Here is a 9,794-nt window from a genome sequence, read left to right as displayed (position 1 = left end):
CTACTCTCTACTTACATATTAGCCTTCCTATTTTTGTTTTATTCTTTTAATTTAGTCTGCGTGGGTTTTGGGTAGGGGTTGTGAGTGTTGTGTTTTGTGGAGTTTTTGAGTGAAAACTATTGTTCATAACTTTCTATGCAATGGTTGTGGTAGTTGATTTTGTTTTCAAATGAGAAATTTGATGTTATATGTTCGAATGTGTTGATGGATTCAGAATTCTTGAGGTTCTATTGTATGGGGGTTAATGGATGCTTGCGCCAAATTCAACTTAATTAATGTCATGAATAAAAGGCAAGGTAAATATACATAATCATCAACACAATATAGAAGCAATCACACACACTAACAACAACACAATACAAAAAGCAATCACACACGCTAACAACCCCAAGAAATACCTTAGGAAAACCCCAACTCTGGGGATAACCCACCTAACGGAATTCCATGAAATCTTGGCCAAGATGGTAAACCCTTGGCCTCTTACAATGGGCATGGAGCCCACACTTTCTTAACCCTTGGCCCCTTACAACGCATGGTCGGGGAGCTCACACTTGCTCAACCTTTCGCACATTACAATGGAGACTGATAAGCCTATTTATAGTTGTCTTTCCATCCAAATATAATTGGCATAATACCATGTGCCAAAAACCACTAGCTATAGATTATCATTCTAGAGTTAAGGTGACTCCTAACAATTGAATCACCTTAACTAGATTATTTGTACCCTTGTTTTAGGCAGTTTTTAATTTGGTTTTTCCATAAATATATTATTAAAAATGTATTTTATCTTCTTTACATTAGAATAGAGTCAAGGTTTTGTTGAGTAGATTTAACACATGGATATCCTAGCGATAATATATGTACCTATCATTATTTTCTTTTGACCAAGATTTAGTATGTTCTATTGGAGACAGTGTTGCCTATGAAAGAGTTGTTGAGTTTGGTGATGATGTTTTCATCGTTGCATAAGTTTACATTTTTTTCTAGCTTAATTGATGGTTTTTCTGGAAATCTCTTCCAATTATTTTCATTTTATCATATGTGGTTGATTGAGTTCAGATTTTTCTTAATTCTTGTTGATTAGTTGATCAGCACCTAGTTTTTCTCTATCTGATTGTCACTTTTGCAAATCTTATCATACCCCTATTTGCAAGGCTAAATGTGGAGGATTTAAGGATACTCTTGTCGATGACTTTCTTGCTCTTGTTTTGAAGGTATGGATTAGTAGTTACACTAATAAATTGATTGATGACTTTTCTATGTAGTGTCAACCCCCCCCCCCCCCCCCCCCACAACCATTATGGCCCATGAACCATGAGTGCACAAATATGTCTCTGAATGTTCTCTATCTTCCTGCAAGCATTGATTAACAAGACTGGACTTAATCCAGTTGAAGTTGGTGATATTCTAGGGGGTACTATTCTTGCACCTGGCTCTCAACGTGCCAGTGAGTGTAGGATGGCTTGTTTTTATGTTCGATTTCCAGGTGTATATCCTACCATTTCATGTGTCAAATGAATTATTTTCTTATTGGATGCCTAATTTTTTGTGAAAACTGCATGCTTCTTACCATGTCATCTCTCTGGAGACTGTAACTATCAAGATAGTCAATAGACAATGCTCTTTAGGTTGACAAGAAATTTTATATGTTGTAGCTGCAATTAAAGTTGGGTTTTATGACATTGGTCTGTCAATATCTATTTTCTACCACTAGATTATCAAAGCAAGTTTGAATTTAGATAAGTTTATGATTTCAATTTGTTTTCTTCAAGCGTCGATGTAGGAGTGGAGTCAATGTATATCAATCCTATGGCGTGGGAAGGTTTTGTCAATTCAAAGGTAGGCATCAATAAAATTTAATGATGTTGTAAACATAAGGCTTTTCATTTTGCCAATAGTTTCAACTGGATGTTCTTGTCCATACTCTTCTATTTCTTTAATATAGCTTACTATTGTACAAAGATAAATATATAAGTACTTCATTAAAGATTTGTCTGAAAGGCATTGATGGATTTTGCTACCCCTTGCAATAGATTGAATTTTTCAGAAAAGCAAAAGATTGTCTTTTTCCCATGGGTATTGTTAAGAAACCAACTCACAAAAAGATAGAAGAGATAGATCAACGCCTTAGAATTCAGCCTCTTCGAGGGGGCAACCTCCTTTACATTACACAAATGAATGATTCCTTGATGATTCAAATGACAAAAGCTCATTTCTATATATAGGAGTCTAAGGAGTCACATTATAACCCAGCCAACCTAACAATAATAATATAAAGGCACAAAATAACAATAGAGGGATTCTATGGGGCAAAGTAATAACAATATGGGGACAATAGGGGCATAAAAATATTAATAAGGGATACAACTACAATAGTAATGGGGTAATCACTAGTATTATAGGGACCTAACATGCCCCTCTCCTTCAAAAACATGTTGTCCTCAATGCTTGAGTAGTTCTAGATACTTATGTATAAAATTCTCATCCTCCCATGTGGAATCTTCAGCGGATAAGTTCTTCCACTTGATGAGATACTCCGAAATTAATCGATTTCGTAGCTGTCGAGTTCTTGTTTCTATGACTGCTTCTGGTTCCAATATAATTTTTCCTTCCTCATCAAGTTCTGGCAATATTGTTTGAACTAGGAGCTTGTCACCTATAACCTTCTTTAAACATGAAACATGGAAAACTAGGTGCACTCGAGAAGCTGCAGGAAGCTCCAATTTGTATGTCATAGTACCAATATTTTGCAACACCTTGTACGGACCATAATAATTTGGTGATAATTTCTTATCCTTCTTAGCTTGCTTGAGGGACATTTTTTTATATGGTTGTAGCCGTAGGAATACCCAATCACCTATATCAAAACTTATTTCACTGCTATGTTGATCTGCCTGTTGTTTCATTCTATTTTGCACCAACATGAGGTTATCCTTTAAGAGTTGGAGGGCTTGTTGTTGATGCTTGATGTGATGTTCCACTGCTTGAACCTTAGAATTTTCTTTTAAATATGATGTGATGGATGGTGGCAGATATCCATAAAGTGCCATAAATGGGGTCATTTTTGTTGTTGTATGGAAGGACGTGTTATACCACTATTCAACCAGAGGTGACCATTTGACCCATTGTGTCTGTTTATCAGATACAAAGCAACGAAGATATCCTTCCAAACATTTGTTTACTATCTCAGTTTTCCCATCAGATTGAGGATAATAAGATGAGCTATGAGCTAACTAAGTACTGAGACAAGAAAATAATTATGTCCAAAAATTTCTAGTGAAAATGGGATCTCTGTCACTTACAATAATCTTTGGGTTTCCATGTAGCTTTTGAATTGTTTCCATAAATGCAGTAGAAACTATACTGGCTTTAAATGGATGTGATAATGCACAAAAGTGTGCATACTTGGTAAGTCTGTCAACTACCACCATGAAGACACTTTTTCCCTCATACACGGGTAAACCTGTGATAAAATCCATTGAAACCTCCTCCCAACATTGGCTTGGAATGGATAAAGGTTGTAATAGACCCGAGGTCTTAATTGTTTCAACTTTATTTTGTTGGCAAACCAAACATTCTGCCACAAACTTTTGAATATCTGATTTAAGGCCATCCCAAAAAAATTCCTTCTTAACCCTGTGGTAAGTTTTTAAAAATCCTGAGTGCCCTCCTAAGGGAGAAGTGTGCAATTCCATAAGAATATTTTGCTTGAGTTGGTAATTCTTACAGAGGTATAAGCAATATTTGTACCATAACAAATCATTTTTCCAGCTAAATGTATCAAATGTACTGGAATCTTGTTGTAACTTTCGAATAAGTGCCCACACTTCTTCATCGTTCTTCCATTCCTCCCTTGCTTCGTTTATCCAATCTAGTTGGATAATAGAAATGGTGCACAACAATGCTTCCACATCCTCATCCTTTCTTGAGGGTGCATCTGCCACCACATTTTGCTTCCCTTTTTTTGTAGATGATTTCAAAGTCATAACCCAACATCTTTGTGACCCACTTTTTTTGCTCTTCAGAGGATAATCTTTGTTCTAAAAAGTATTTAAGGCTATCATGATCTGTTTTTACCTTGAAGTGTCTTCCCATTAGGTAGGGTCGCCATTTCTTAAGTGCATGTAGTATTGCCAACATTTCCTTCTCATAAATAGCTTTGTGTAAAAAGTTTCCCTTGATTGGACGATTTTCAAAAGCAATGGGTCTTTCATCTTGCATTAAAACAGCACCAATTCCATTTCCTGAAGCATCACATTCCACAATAAAGGTTTTTGTGAAGTCCGGTGTAGCTAAGACTAGTGCTTGGCACATTGCCTCTTTAAGATGTTCAAAGGCCTTTGTTGCTTCTGGAGTCCATGAAAATGCATCTTTCTTCAATAATGTTGTTAGAGGTGCTCCTATTCTCCCATAATTCTTAACAAACTTGCGATAATACCCTGTCAACCCGAGAAATCCTCGCAGATGCTTTATAGATGTGGGAATTTTCCATTCCTTAATGGCTTTAATTTTGCTAAGGTCTACCTTAACTCCTTCATGAGATACAATATGACCCAGATATTCCACCTCTTATACTCCAAAGAAACATTTGGATCTTTTTGCATATAATTGTTTCTCCTCCAATAGTTGTAGCACCCTGTCAACATGTTCAACATGATACTTCCAAGACGTGTTGTAGATTAGTATATCATCAAAAAATACTAACACAAATTTTCTAAGGAAGGGTTTGAAAATGGAATTAATCAAACCTTGAAATGTAGAAGGTGCATTGGTAAGTCCAAAAGGCATGACCAAAAATTCATAATGACCCTCATGAGTTCTAAATGTTTTTTTCGGAATGTCTTCATTATTCATTCTGATTTGATGATATCTTGAATGAAGATCCAACTTGGTGAAGTAAATTGATCCATGCAATTCATCCAGTAATTCATCAATGACAGGAATGGGAAACTTATCTTTAATAGTGAGCTTGTTGAGTTCCCTATAATCCGGACACATGCGCCATGATCCATCCTTCTTGTGCACCAATACTAATGGAGCAGAGAAAGAAATTTGACTAGGTTGAATTATACCAGCCTCTAGAATTTCTGCAACCATACGTTCAATTTCACTCTTTTAGGCATAGGGATATCTATACGGCCTGGTGTTTAGAGGAACACTTCCTGGAATCAGATGAATAGCAAGATCATGATCATGAATAGGTGGGAGACCTTTGGGAGTCTCAAATACCTTGGAATGATTGTCCAAGACTTTTTGGAGATCTGGAGAAATAGATGATTTCGAAGTGGAAACATCTAGCGAACATAATTGTGCAAGTACACCTCTTTGTTCCTTTTTTAGAAGCTTTGTCATACCGTTAGAGCTGATTATCTTTCCCGATTTCCCTACAATACCCCTTACTTCAACTTCCTTTCCTTCCACAGAAAATTTCATGAAAAGTTCTTGAAAATTAAAAGCTATTGTACCCAAGGATTGTAGCCATTGGACTCCTAGTACAACATCAACACCTCTCATTGGAATGGAAAGCATTGGGCTAGTCAATACATATTCTCCCATGGATAGCTTGATATTATGGCACTTTCCAGAGAAATTTATTGTTCCTCCATTTGCAACCATCACTTGACACTCTGGTGCTAGATATAGGAAGCAATTCAATTATTTTTCTACCTTACAATGAATAAAATTGTGTGTACTTCCTTAATCAATCAACACTATTCCCTTTTTCTTCTTGATTTGTCCTTCTATCTTGATGGTTTGAGGAGTGGTAATTCTAGCCAATGCATTACAAGATATGGTCAGCTTCATTTCTTCTTTATCTAGGCTTTGTTCCTGGAGTATATCCTCTTCTTTTGACCTTTCTTGCTCCTTTTCTTCTTCCTCTTCACAATCTATGTAGAATAATTTCTTCTCCGCACACTTATGACCTTTAGTGTATTTTCTATCACAACTGTAACAAAGCCCTTTTGCTCTTTTTTCTTCCAATTGTTGTGGTGTCAACCTTATAGGTTGTGGAAGACTACGGGCAACAACACTTCCATCTTTATAGTTGTGAGTGGTATGCTTCCTGGTTGCATAATTTTGCTTTCCATTTTTCTTGCTAACCTGAATGCCTTCTCTAATGAATCAGGTTCCCAAAGGCGAACATCATGTTGGATATTATCCTTTAAATTCCCTATGAACACATCAATCCTATGCTCCTCTGGAATATTTTTTACCCTTATGATCAATTTTTGGAACTCCTCAATGTACTCCATTATTGAACCCTTTTGTTTGAGACTTATCAATTGGCTAAAAAAAGTGTTTCTTTTTGTATCCTCATAATGTGTTGTCAATTCTTCCATAAAAATTGCCCAAGTGATAATTTGTTTACGAGAGCAAATCCATTGATACCATACAAACTGTTTTGGTTCCAATTATAAAGTTTCAATACGTACCTTTTGTGTGTTTTGCACATTATTGAAATTGAAAAATTGCTCCATATATAATATCCATGTTGCAGGATCCTTGCCATCAAACTTCCTCATATTGATTTTTGGAATATGGTAGGTCTTCAATCCAACATTAGATTCTATGAAATCAAGATTAACATTTCTTTTGTTCGCATCATGAGTTTCCTTTACTACCCTTTCACCATTAGTAAGTATTTCTTGTAGAAAATTTGTCAAATCTGTCTTCAAATCTGCCATGCCCGTCTTCAAATTTGTGTTCAAATCTATCTTCAAATTTTCCAGCTTAGCTTCCATGCCATTCATCTTAGCTTCCACGCCATTTATCTTAGCTTCTGTTAGCTTTTGTGAGAGTGACATTTGTTGCACTTGGTCTTGTAATTTTGATATATCATGTAGCATTTCTTCCTCTTCTTCATGAGTCATGCTAGAGATTTTAGGTTGCTTACTAGGTGTTTTAATTTTCTTTCCCTAGGGCATCAGTTACCAATAATAATGCTCTACTATGCCCTTTGAATTCCTTCAAAATAATCATTCAAACCAAGCTTAAGCAAGAATTTAAAAATATCTACACACCCTTTTTCACTTTGTAGCAGCTCGATATTGCCTCTGATGTATCTCTGTAATTTCAGATCATCCAATTTTTAAATTGCGACCTGTGGTACCCCTCTATGTCCTCTTTCCAATGCCACCAGTTTGATCGAAATTGGATTCTCCAAGGAAGAGTTATGCCAAATCTCCCACAGTGAGCTAATTATAGACTAGTTCAATAGAGCAAACTTGTACAACGTGCCACATGTCCTTGTTTTGACCTTTGGCTTTGAAAAATAAACACAAGAAACTAAAGTCCGTCCTCTTCCTGTACCTTCTTATGAAATTTCAATCCGATGCTCAGAGAGAAAGTTATGACAATTTTCCCCAGGTCACCTGTTTGGAATGTAATTCAGGAGTCTGAAAAAAGAACAACTTCCTCATATCATATCTCCACAAATATAATGCGAAAGGCTCTGAAATTTGGACCCGAGGTTTAGTATGATTTTGTCTCAAATGGGTTCTTTTTTCGCTTCTGAAAAGTCACAAAAAAATGTTATAGCGAAAATACCACGATGACCTATTTGGAGTAGCGAAACCCTAGAATCCAAAAGCTCTGATACCAAATGTTATGAAACCAGCTCACAAAAAGATAGAAGAGATAGATCAACGCCTTAGAATTCAGCCTCTTTGAGGGGGAAACCTCCTTTACATTACACAAATGAATGATTCCTTGATGATTTAAATGACAAAACCTCCTTTCTATATATAGGAGTTTAAGGAGTCACAATATAACCCAGCCGACCTAACAATAATAATATAAAGGCGCAAAAATAACAATAGAGGGATTCTATGGGGCACAGTAATAACAATATGGGAACAATAGGGGCACAACAATATTAAGAAGGGATACAAGTACAATAGTAATGGGGTAATCACTGGTATTATAGGGACCTAACATTATCATTCAGGAGTCTACAAAAAGACCAACTTCCTCAGATCATATCTCGCAAATGTAGCGTGAAAGGCTCTGAAATTCGGACACAAGGTTCAGTGCGATTTCATCCCAAATGGGTTTTTTTCGCTTCTGAAACGTCGCAAAAAAAGGTTATAGAAAAAATACCATGATGACCTATTTGGAGTAGCGAAACCCTAGAATCCAAAAGCTCTGATACCAAATGTTATGAAACCAACTCACAAAAGGATAGAAGAGATAGATCAATGCCTTAGAATTCAGCCTCTTCGAGGGGGCAACCTCCTTTAAATTACACAAATGAATGATTCCTTGATGATTCAAATGACAAAACCTCCTTTCTATATATAGGAGTCTAAGGAGTCACAATATAACCCAGTCGAGCTAACAATAATAATATAAAGGCACAAAAATAACAATAGAGGGATTCTATGGGGCACAATAATAACAATATGGGGACAATAGGGGCACAACAACATTAATAAGGGATACAACTACAATAGTAATGGGGTAATCACTAGATTATCATAGCAAGTTTGAATTTAGATCAGTTTATGATTTCAATTTGTTTTCTTCAAGTGCCGATGTAGGAGTGGAGTCAATGTATATCAATCCTATGGCATGGGAAGGTTTTGTCAATTCAAAGGTAGGCATCAATAAAATTTAATGATGTTGTAAACATAAGGCTTTTCATTTTTCCAATAGTTTCAATTGGATGTTTTTTCCCATACTCTTCTATTTCTTTAATATAGCTTACTATTGTACAAAGATAAATATATAAGTACTTCATTAAAGATTTGCCTGAAAGGAATTTATGGATTTTGCTACCCCTTTCAATAGATTGAATTTTTCAGAAAAGCACAAGATTGTCTTTTTCCCATGGGTATCATCTTAGAAAATGTAGCTGAGCACTATGGAGTTTCACATCAATACCAAGGTCAAGAATTTTTATATGGATGTTATTTTAAGCTTTTGATTTGAGTGAATTCAATGTTGGTGCAGTTCGTATGAATTAATCAACTAAGGTAAGGAATGGGAGTTGAATATTAACTCTTAGAATTGTTTTTCAAATTGAATCTCATAGGTGCACAATAGTAGCAATAGCTGCAGTGAAGTTAAAATATGAGATCATCCCAGTTGAAGAAAAGGTACAAAACACCCTATGTTCTTTAATTTCCAAAGTTGGAGTTGTTGGAGAGTTACCACAATGGTACTTAATGTGTTTCTTGTTTTTGTGTTGAGTATTGTTGATCCTAAAACTGGAGATGAGAAGCCTCTGACGATATATGTTGACAATGGATTTCATCCTAATGCTTCTCTTTATGATTTAGGGAAACTCTAACATTCATTTAAGAAGGGGGGAGGCACCACTATTGGTATAGATTTCTTTCCCAATTGCATGCTAAGCATGTTTTCTATGTTGTTGATTTTATCAAAAAAGTTATAGCATGATATATTTCTTCCATTGTAAGGCACTAGAGGTTGAGTATTCAATCTGTTTCAATTATGTCTATGTTCTATTTCAATATCACGAAGTAAATTCAAGCCAACTAAGTGATAGAGTTGGTGTTGTATTGTTGATGAAGAGGGTAGTGGCCATGCAAAAGGGTGCACAATGAACAATAGAAAACAAGTTGATCAATGCATGAAGTTTCGTTATAACCACAAATATTCTTAATGGATGAGTGCAAATCCTCATCTTCATGAACCACTTGTTTCCCACCTCTATTGCCTCCACCTTCTAAAAAATGTCTTGAACTAAAATACCACTAGTGCAAAAGTTCATTTCCAACTATAACATTGTTGGTATCAATCCAAATGCATAAGTGCAACACTTAAAAGGT

General features: G+C 35.8%; 1 pseudogene; it reads left to right on the top strand.

Moving 5' to 3' along the window:
• The first annotated feature begins 858 nt into the window (after window positions 1-858).
• LOC149205352 (3-ketoacyl-CoA thiolase 2, peroxisomal-like) lies at window positions 859-9,569 on the top strand (annotated as a pseudogene).
• Window positions 9,570-9,794: the final 225 nt, after the last annotated feature.

This window comes from Pinus tabuliformis, chromosome 1_2, assembly GCF_031772625.1.
Source record: "Pinus tabuliformis cultivar Carrire ecotype Pingquan chromosome 1_2, CPIR1, whole genome shotgun sequence".
Classification (NCBI taxonomy): Eukaryota; Viridiplantae; Streptophyta; class Pinopsida; order Pinales; family Pinaceae; genus Pinus; species Pinus tabuliformis.
The sequence above is the reverse complement of the archived record's forward strand: the minus strand, read 5'-3'. Positions and strand labels throughout refer to the sequence as shown.